The sequence below is a fragment of the Herpailurus yagouaroundi genome, unplaced genomic scaffold (assembly GCF_014898765.1).
Source record: "Herpailurus yagouaroundi ecotype Mexico unplaced genomic scaffold, PumYag 159, whole genome shotgun sequence".
In the NCBI taxonomy this organism is placed as follows: domain Eukaryota; kingdom Metazoa; phylum Chordata; class Mammalia; order Carnivora; family Felidae; genus Herpailurus; species Herpailurus yagouaroundi.
Window position 1 is genome coordinate 56,060,515 of NW_024412400.1, and position 11,217 is coordinate 56,071,731.

At 38.5% G+C, this 11,217-nt stretch overlaps 1 long non-coding RNA gene across 1 annotated transcript in view; it reads right to left on the reverse strand.

The window, feature by feature from the left end:
- The window catches only part of LOC121033944 (uncharacterized), a 40,281-nt gene extending 29,073 nt beyond the window's left edge, over positions 1-11,208 (reverse strand). Inside the window, exons 1-3 of the long non-coding RNA XR_005792214.1 lie at positions 11,086-11,208; positions 3,966-4,069; positions 3,413-3,474 (exon numbers count right to left, since the gene is read on the reverse strand). This is a non-coding gene — a long non-coding RNA (uncharacterized LOC121033944). The remainder of the gene's footprint in view (positions 1-3,412; positions 3,475-3,965; positions 4,070-11,085) is intronic.
- Between the last annotated feature and the right edge of the window lie 9 nt (positions 11,209-11,217).

Below are 11,217 nucleotides of genomic sequence, written 5' to 3' on the forward strand. Positions count from 1 at the left end.
TGTGTGTGTGTGTGTGTGTGTGTGTGTGTGTGTGTGTGACTTTTCTGGGCTCCATTCCATGTTTCTTGGTTGATTTTAATCTGTATCCTTCCACATTATAAACCATACCTGTGAGCATAACAGCTTTGAATGACTTACTTGAGTCCTTCTAGAAAATTATTAAACCTGAGGATGATTTTGGGAACCCTGAAATTGCAATTGGTGTCAGAAGTGAGGGTGGTCTTGGGACCGTCCCCTAACTTCATGCTGGTGATTTATTACAACAGGCCTTCCAGGGACCTAGAAGAGCTAGCATTTCTTCTCCCCAGTATTTATTGTAACTGTATAGTTTTAAAATGGTAGTTTATAGTATCAGTTTTGTCCTAAATCAGGATGACCTGTATATCAGTCCAAATAACTGGAGTTTCTCAACGTTATGGGCTTTTATATGGTAAGTATACAATGGTTCATATAGTACTAAAGGTAAATTTCTTGATGTTACTACTATGTGCAAATTAATTTAGTGTTTTGAGATGTCTGATACTCATTTTACTTTAACTGAAAATTTGCAAAACGTTGCATAATAGTTCTCTCTGACACTTTCAGAGTCAAAAGTCACATAAGGCTCTCAACTCCTATAGGTGGTGCTATGCATTTTGTTATGGGAGTTGGCTAATAATATTTTCAGCTTATAAAGAAGAGGTCAAAATATCATTTCAGTTTCTTATATACTTATGCCTATTCCCTCCTCTTGACTAATGATCACAATTATTTTTAAACTGAGGCTTAAAGGAAAGAATATGCTGTTGCCTGGGCTTGAGGTCTCCCATCACAGCTTTGCTGTAACTGATAATTTCTTAAGCTTTCTTGCCATCAGACTCTCCAAAAACTGGCTTGTTTCTCTGTGGGCACTCCCTGGTCTCATACATACTGTACAACCTGCCTCTGATTTCAAGTCCTTGCTTTTTTCATAGTAGTATGTGCCCGTAAAGTTTTGAGATTGACTCATGGTTATCTGCCACTGAGATGGAAAAGAAAGAAGTTTGTACATAAGAGCTATTGAGTCAGAGGAGTTTGGTGAGCAGTGTACTATGGCTGAAATATTTAATGAAAAAATTTTTGAAAGCCATTAGCTATCATTTAAAGGCCACTTCTTGAGAAGTGGCTACCCTAGGGAATGCCAATAAAGAGCAAGTAAGACATCAGGAATCTTTGGTAAGTGACAGTGTTCTTACCAGAATTACTGATTTATTGCATTTTAAAACGAAGTATTTGGAGTATTAAAGAGGACCTTTGTTGTTACTGTATTTGTTGTTGTTGCTGTAGGGACCTGGTATTAAGAGTGGGGGATTTTGCCACATTAGTAACTTAAAAGATTTGTTTTAACGTCTGCTACCCCCTCATTGTTTCAAGTGCTATAGAAGGTATATGGTTTAGAGAATTGTTGTGCATGTGTGTGCATAAGCATGTGCACATGTGCGCACGCACATACACAGAATTAGAGTTAGAAAGGTGATAGGTTAAAGATTTGATACAGGAAGAAAAATTTAATAATAATTATATTAGGAGAAATTGAATTATGTTAGGAAGAATTACATCAGGAGAAATTTGTGTGATATACTGATTAGTCATTGCTGGTAAATTATATTAAGTGAAAAGTTAGTTAAGATGTTTACTTAGAATGAAAATGGAATGAAATTAGAGTTTAGATTGGGTTATTGTTAATTTAGATCATTGCTAATTGATGGAGAAAGACACTGTATTCTTTTACTGAATTGTCAATAGAATTTTAAAAATTTGTTGATCACCCCAATTTTTGGCTGTACAAATAATGCACATAGGTACTGGCCTAAAGAAGATCTGGGAATGCTGACATTTGCTTATATATGCAGAACTTAGTTTCAGTTAACTTTATAAGGGAGGCTAGGTTTGCTGAGTAAATCAAATATAATCATGAGACCATTGAAAAGGATTTCCAAGTAGATGGAGGATTGATACTTTTCAATACAGGAATAAGAAGATCAAGAATTATGAGTTAAAGTTCTGTGGCTTAGGTCACACTGACAGTTTATTATTTTTATTATAAATGGCCGGCGCTCACAATCGCAGTTATCAGAATAACTTATCACAAAATTACTATAGTCCAGATTGAGTTATTTATTCCATTTTTGTGGGGAGGCAGGAGCAGATAAAAAAGATACAGCTACGTGAATAATACAACGTGACATGGCACGTGGTAATGGAATAAATGCTCCAGTTAAAATGTTTTTAGCTGGGTGATTTAAAAAAGCTGAATTAAGTTATGAATGGGAATTAATAATTAAGCTTCATATATATATATATATATATATATATATATATATATATATATATATTTTCCTCTGAGCTTGCTAGTTACCCTTCTGGCACTAACTACTTGGAGTTAGTGCAGACCTTGCAGGCTGAGGTCACAGTCCTGCACAAAACTCCCCTCACTTCAGACACCAGCTGCAAACTCCAGGGTTCCCAGGCTATAAATTCAGGGTCCTCTGCTATCCCCTCAGGTCCTATCATTGGCTAGAATGACTAAGAACTCAGAGTGCTATAATTATGATTACAGTTTTATTATAAAGGAGACAGATCAGGACTAGTCAGTGAAGAGACATGTAGGGTGAGGTCTCAGAGAGACCCAAGTGTGAAACTTGTATGTAAATTTCAAAAGCTTAGATGCTCCCTTCCAGGAACTCAGGATGAACATCAGGCAAATCCTTTCTTTTTTTTTAATTTTTTTTTTTTAACGTTTATTTATTTTTTTTGGGACAGAGAGAGACAGAGCATGAACGGGGGAGGGGCAGAGAGAGAGGGAGACACAGAATCAGAAACAGGGTCCAGGCTCTGAGCCATCAGCCCAGAGCCCGACGCGGGCTCGAACTCAGGGACTGCGAGATCGTGACCTGGCTGAAGTCGGACGCTTAACCAACTGCGCCACCCAGGCGCCCCTCAGGCAAATCCTTTCTTATACAACACTCCCTAACATTTTGTTTTCCTGACCTATTGGTTTTCATAAGAAATGGTGTGTTATTAAAAGGAAACTTCTTTCCTAGGCACGCATAAGCCACATGTATCCTCTCCTTTTCTCTTTGAAGCTTTCTTCTAAGTATGAACAAAAACAAGTAGAATCCAAAGTAAAAAATCTGGTCTCAGAAAATTGTATCTAAATATCCCCTCCAAAGTTTGGTTGCCTTTGCTACTTTAATTTTTGGTCATTTGAATTTGGTCAAATTCCCATGGGAATTTGTTTTTGATGAGAAACCGAGGCTCCTTAACTAGGATGCTGCAAGCAGGATTTAACATTTGCTCTGCTTGGCCTCCTGGGACATTGTGGTGAGGGTAGGTTTGTGTATGGGGGGAGTGGATACAGAAGCAACTCAAACATTTATTGGCTGGTACTGACCTCTTGTTAACCTTATTGGCTGGATGTTGTCAGTTTCAGGAATTTAGAGTAGTGCTTGATTCCTGGGACAAAGAAATAATTAGAGCTTCTTTTATTGTCACAGTTTTCTAAAATATTTTAAAAGAAAAATTACATCTATGGCCTATTGCAGGAAACATCTTTGACAAAGTGTATTTGATACCAAGTATCATTATTCAAGTTCCAATAGGAGCTCTGCACTTCATCAAATCTAAACTCCTAAATCTGCTATTAAAAGGCTAGATAATAATGACGTTTTGTCATTCTTATTTTCTGATTATATGATAGGAAAAGATAGAATAAAATAAGCAGAGAGAGAGAGAGAAAGAGGTTAGGACCTGAGGTCTCTGGGTGGGGGAAAACCATATATTTTGGAACAATATGGGAAGTGTCCACCATAGTAAGCCTCCTCAAGCATAAGGTTCCTCTTAAGAATGTAACAGACACCACACCCTTCCCTGTAGGTCCCCCTCAGGAATTTGACAGTAAAAAATACCTAGCTAAACCATAAAACTTATGTTATAGGAAAACTTACAGGAGGGACGGTATGACATAGTCTGACTTCTCACACAATGGAGTCAAGCCAATCAGGAATGGACAATCCAGCACGTAGAGTTGTCCTGCCAGTAAGGGTAGAACCTGAAAAGGAATGAAGGGGAAGGGAAGAGGGGGGTGACCAGAACCTTATAAAACAAGGAACCTTGCCTATAGTTTTGCTTATAGACACTTTCAAGTGTTCCCTCTCTGTAAAGAGAGCATTCCTATTATGCTTACTTTCTGATCTTAGACTCTAATAAACTTGCCTGCTGCTCATTTTGCATCCACCTCTTGGTTCTTCAAAGCGACAAGACAACAAATCCTGAGTATTGTGTTAAAAATGTCCTGCAACAATTACAGTATGTGAGATTACCTTAAACCTAACTGCAGCTTGGCACATACACAAAATAAACAATGATTATTTATTAATCACCTACAATGAACACGTATGCCAAATACTGTAAGAAGAGGCGATAAAAAATGTTCACAAGAAGGAGGGTTGGGATATAGTGGGAATAGATAAAATATATGATAGAATACATACACATATACATACATACATACATACATACATACATACATACATATGAAGGAATAAAAGAGGGGGGAAAACAAGCCTTGGCTGTGATGAGGGAGTATAAGGCAGGCTGAAGGCAAAGCACAAGTTAGCACACACCCCACCCCCACAGGTTGGATATGTGTGGTATTCCTCAGGCATTCCTGGCTGCCCAAGAATGAAGGAAAGACAATAAGTGGTTAACTGATGGAGATGGCAGTCCTGCCGGACATGAGTCTCCCAAAAGTCTGTAAATATCTTAGTAAATTATAATAGGCAATCTTATCAATAGCCTAATCTCCAGAGACCTGTAGACTCAGTTTCCTGGAGCCCAGACATCACCCTTCCCTCCCTGGTGATGTGGGGAACAAAGGCAAGAAGGAAGTGGTAGGTAAAATTAAATTTCCTTATAACCTGCAGCCCATTGACAAATACTTGAGGTGAATATAGACTACACCATTTCTCCAGGAACTCCATACTGTGGTAATGTTAATGCTTTGCCAGAGTGAAAACAACCTTAGCTAGAGGATAGCAAGGCCCCTGGAATTTTTTGGAGTCCTCTTTAGCATACCAAAGTCCTTCTGGAGGCCTCCCTTTTGTCCTTACCCCTCTCACTCCATAGTATGAAACCAGCCTCTCTTCACAACCCAAGTGCAACTCTTCTGCCCAAGGGTCCTATCCCAGTGTTTTAATAAAATCACCTTTCTTGCACCAAAGACATCTCAAGAATTCTTTCTTGGCTATCAGCTCTGGGACCTCACCATTCCAAAACCACATCAGCTGTACATGAAATTAGTGACCTTAGCACTCCAAAACTCTGAAGTTTTGGTGAGTAATATTTACCCATTCCATGCCAGCAGTATGGTCAATGGCAACAAATCTGTCTTGGCCAGTAGTTCATGGAGCAATCTGGAAGAAGCAAGAATGACCTAGTTGATGGTAGAGGCTTTGACAGTATATAGCTTGTCCTGTGTTGGCATTCACATGGGGAGGCCTACACCTAAATGTGTGTGTTTAATTTTAATAGGCATTGGATAATATTCATGTTGGATTTTAATGAGAGTATACAGAAACTGTATATGCTCGAAATAAATGTATTCTGTATTAAAAAGTAATTTTTCTTAATTTTTTTCTTAATGAATAGAAGTTCAGATTATACTTTTCAATAAATTACTATTTTCAACAATTCTTTCAAGGAAAGTAGAGGCTATCTGCCTTCCTGTCCTGTAATGACATTATCTCACCTATTGTTCTAATAACAGCCTTGAATTAAAATATAAACTTTCTTATGAAATATTAAATTGAAAACTTCAACTGAAGGGAAGTGGTAATTCAATTTTATTTCAAAGCATTTAACTTACTGATCTTTTATGGTAAAATGAGTAATTGAGAAATTAAATGAATGGAGGCACATGTGTTCCTTTTGAAATCTGAGAAAAAAGGATGCATTCATTTTATTAATATGGTCTATAATGAAATTGTCAGGGAGCAAGAATCTCTGTTCCCTTCGAGGTCCTTGTAGCTGAACTAAGAACCAAATTGACATGAGACCGATGAACAGGAGAAAGTCGAATTTCATAGCATATGTACAAAGAATTCAGACAGACATGGAAATTCCAAAAACAGGCTAAATGAGGTACATGTGTCATTCTGAAGTGAGGAGAAGGGAGCAGAGGTCTGGGTCTTCAAAGAGAAGGAATGCTACCCTCAGGAGGAATGAACAAGAGTAGATGTTTGGTACACAAATCTTCACTGAGCCATTAGGGAAACAATGGGATGTAGAAGACTGATCAAACAGGTCTTCCGGGTTCCTCCCTGTCTGGTTCATGTCATAATGTAGTTATCTATGGTGACAGCTCCTTCCTGGAGCATCTTCTCCATCTAAATTCTTTTTAGGCAGTTGAGGGGGAGATACAGAGCTTTTCCTAAATCTACTGGGTTTTGATTATTCTTTAACTCAAAATAACCTTTTACACTGAAGTGGCTTATCATGGGTGGGTGGCCCTTGGCCCCTATATAATAATAGATCTTTGGAAACTAAATTTTTCCTCTAATCTATTCCCTGACACCCATGGTGTTAAATGGTTAAAAGAGCAGTGGCCATCATGTGAACTGGACATCTATAAATGTGTTGTACCCCTTCAGGTTACTCAAAGCATCCCCTGTGCCCCCCTCCCCCCACACCGTTGTCCTTTATTAAAATGGGAACAAGAAGCACATTGGAATTAAATGAACAGTTGCCTCTTCCCATTTAAGAATCCTCTGTCAAATTAGACTCTTTTTGACCTTTCTTTATTGCTATGTTTTGTTTCTTTATTACACTCTTACTTTGTTGATGGTACTTTTATTTGTTGTGAGGGTGATGAAGAATATAAAATTCTGGTCCCTGTCCACAATGGTTTTCTTCGCATTTCCTTGGAATGTCCTCTAACCGAGTGTATAACTGATGTGCCCCTTTAAGATCTTACCCTTTTCATGCTAAAAGATGTTCTCCTTTGGTTTGCATCTGGACCCTATTATTTTGCATATATCCTTATTTGAGATGATCTCTTTTTGGCATTCTCAGAGAGTGAGAAGGGAGAGGGTAAGAAGGGGTAAAGGGGGAGAGAAAAAGGAAGGGGAAAAAGGTAGAAAAGTTCTATAAAGCTGATGGGGTTTTGGAGTGGTGGGGGTTCGGAGCTGATAGCCAGGAAAGAATTCTTGAAGATACCATTGGTGCAAAAAGATGATTTTATTAAAGCATGGGGACAGGGCCCTTGGACAGGAAGAGCTGCACTGGGGTTGTGAAGAGTGACTGGTTATATACTGTGGAGTTAGGGGAGGTAAAGGCAAAAGGGAGGCCTCCAGATGGACTTTGATATGCTAAAGAAGACTCTTAAGATACTGGAGGCCTTGCTATTGTCAAGCTAAGGTTGTGTTCCTTCTAGAAATGGTATACTCTGTATTTACCTCAAGTATTTGTCAATGGGCTGCAGGTTATAAGGAAATTTAATTTTACCTGCCATTTCCTTCTTGCCTCTGTTCCCCACATCACTGTGGAGGGGAGGGTGATGTTAGAGCTCCAGGAAACTGAGTCTATGGGTTTCTGGAGATTGGGGTATTGATAAGATTGACTTTTTCTTGTAATTTACTAAGATATTTGTAAACTGATGGAGACTCAGTTCCTGCAGGTCTGTGATCTCTATCAAGTAACCATTTCTTTTCTTTCCTTTCCTTTGTTCTTGGGCAGCCAGAAATGCCTGATAAATGTCATACATATCCCATCTGAGGGGGTGGAGTGCAGTGTGTGCTAGCTTGTGTTTTGCCCTCAGCTTGCCTTCTCCCTTTTCAAAGCCATGTGAAGAGCCCTGAGAAAGGTTTCCTCCAAGTACCAGGAACAGATCTTGCCTCAAAACAGTTTTCTTTTCTCCTCTCCACACCCAGGGTTGTGTAGCCCAAGAAATGGGTGTCAGAAGGCTTATAAAAACTGTGAGGTTCTCCTAATGCAGGGGCTCCTACTGATCTGTACGTTAGCACAGCTCAGTGCCACACATGACCAATCACACACCCAAAGACAACGTGAAAACAAAATTATTGGATATCCGTAAGGAAAAATATACCCCAGGAAACTCATTAAAGAAGAAAAGAGAAGGAGGGAGGAAAAGAGGAAGGAGAGAGAGTGAGAAAGAGGAAACACCTACAGTGGCTTTGGAATCCAAAGTGAGTGCTTTAAATAATTCTACCTTTTAGTTTAAGATATTCCACCCCCTCATTATCACTTTTGGGACTAGAAGAAAGATCTAGGAGCAATTCAATCCAATTAGAAGGGAAAAGAAAGATTTTCTCAAGCAATTGCTATGCAAATGTGTATGTCATGAAACTGAAAAGGTGACACTAAGCAGCACATTTGGTTGTTGACAACAGAATTCCTCTCTATTTCCTCTGTTCCAAAGCATTTTAAAGGAAACCTTAACTTAATAGAAAGATGTTCTGGGTAGTCCTGCCAAGGTCAGTGCCAGCTTTCATCATCCCCTGTTGAGGTGCAAGCTAAGCTCAGAAAAACCACCTGGGGGCAGCTTCCCCCCTCCCTCTATATTCAATTGTCATCTTCATGTTTTCAGTAATAGGAATTGCTGGTGTGTGACACTTTTTGAAACTCTTGGTATTGTGGTCTTATAGAACATTTCAATGGATAATAGTGTCAGACAGTGGTAATTAATCTTGGAGGAGAAACTTGTTTCTGAATTGGAGCATCACTTAAAGGTAGGACAATTTAGTGCTTACCCATTAAAAATTGTACTTGGATTTCGACCTTTTACCTGTAGTTTAAAAAATGATCAGGTTAGAAAGGCCTTTTGTGATTGGATTTTGAATGTTATGAGCCATGAACTCTGAGTGATCCCATCTAAGCTTATTTTCTTAGTCCTGTGCTTGGCAACGAGGGTGTTGAGGGTGGGGTTGGAAGACTGGAAGAGTAGAGAGCTCAAAAGGTTGAAGATGAGGAGGGACCCTGAAGATAACTAAATGTAGAGCAAAACCCTCATTTTACAGAGAACATGAAGCCCAGAGAGGTTAGGATGTAGCAGGATTCTTGCACAGAGAGACGGGACACTGAGGCTTTTCTGTGCAGGAAGCAAATTTGTTGTGTTGGCATGGGCTCGGCCATAGCTGAAATGGCTGAGCCCAAGTGCAGTGGGGTGTAGCATTGTGTACAATTTTTGCTCCCTTGTCTCCCATATATAGTAACATACAGTCTGATTGGGTGGTCTCATGTTACAGAGTCATGAGGAATGTCTCCCATGCACACATAGACAGGTTGCCTTCCCCTGTCTTGAGGTTTTCACCACATTCCTTAGGGAGTGGCTCTACCACAAGAAGAATTACCTAAAGTCTTTCCACTAATTATTGGCAGACAGAAATCCAAGTTCTTAGATTTTAACCCCACCTAGCCCCATGGCAACTTTATCATTTCAGTCCTGATTTCCACCTTTAAAACTAGTCTCTTAGAGGCAAGCGAGAAAATTCTAGGGCATCTGTGGATAAAATGGATAAAGTTGAAGCACATCAGAACAACCATTTTTAGGAGCAGTGGCAGCAGAGTGAGCCCAACACAAAACTAAATAGAAAACAAAAGTGGAGTACTTACTAGAAGCTGGGCACAATCCTAGGGTCGGAGCTCCTAGTCAAGTAGGAGACACAGATATATACATATGGAAAATAGAGAAAAATAGAGTGCTGTGAGATGTATGATATCCTTCAGACTTTACCTATTGAAAAATGGCCACTAGAAGTGGGCACTGAAGGTAGTCAGAAATTAAAAACAACAACACACTTTTTCAATGCATCATCAGTTTCATGGAATTTTTATGTAGTTCTAATCGTTTTCATATTTTCAGTATCAGTGTGAAACCAAAGTGTAGTTACTTTAATATCATTTTCCTCTCTTCTTTACATAAAATGTAGTTAGGAAATCTCAATGGCAGTGTGTCTGTTACCTGTTTGATGCAGATTACATGCATAAGTGTTTTCCTTGAACCTTGTTCCGCTTCAACCTTGCATGCACATTTACAAAATATATTTATAGAATATACTGTATAGCTTTCTGGGTTATCAAATAGATACATTTTCTGTTCTGTGAATATGTTCAGAATATGGGAACAAAATTGATTCAGCCACCTCTTCTGCTTCTCTTAGTTATCCTGTGAAATTTTGGTTAGTGCAAAACTTTAGGTGACCAAGACTTCAAATCTTTGGGTTAAATAAATGTAGAAGGAAGGAAACTTTTACAGAATTCTGTAGCTGACAATCCTGTTGCAGTGGAATCAATCCTGGGATTTGAGCCCAAAATTTCTTTACAGCAGAGCCAGGATACATAAGCAGTTCAATTGTGCAGCCAGCAGAAATGGAAAATGCTGGTGGTGGGAGTTTGTTTTTACTAGCGCAGGTGATTTCAGTCCATGCTTTAAAATAGCATCTAGGGTTTAAGCCAGGAAAAAACAAACCAAAAAAGCAAAACAAAACAAAACAAAAAAACCCAAAACACCCCTATATACAAAAAGTGTACCTTGATAAAATTATCACAGAGCTTACATTTGATTAAATTCAAATCTAGAGTAAACAAGAACAATTTAGCAAAATTAAAAAATAATTGATTATAGCTATGTATCTATATTATGCCATTATTGGAGCCTGTTTAATGTTAAGCCTTAATACAGGGTGGCATTTGGAGTTCATTTGAAACTTTAGCATTGGAATTTATTTGAATTTTTTTTTCATTCTAAAGGATTAGAAACCTCATTCGCAACTATAGTTTTTGCTCTTTGCTACCTGTGCTGAAGGGAAATAAATAGCACCTAAACATCTTTTAAAAGGTTTATGTAAGTATTTTTCTATTATTATACTATATCATTTCAAGTAGTTTTATTTTTTATTGAGAACGCAATGCATACATGTATGATTTAAATAATGTCAACTCCAGTTTACATACCTGATGACTTAAACAGGAAGGTTGTTTTTTTTTTTTTGTTTTTTTTTTGTTTTTGTAGAGCAGTGATTCTCGTATTCTGATGTGTCTATGACTCACCTGGGGAATCTTCTCAACATGCTGTTTCAGACTCAGTAGGTCTGGGGGTGAGGCCTGAGCTCCTGCATTTCATTTCTCTTCTCTCCTCTTCTCTTCTCTTCTCTTCTCTTCTCTTCTCTTCTCTTCTCTTCT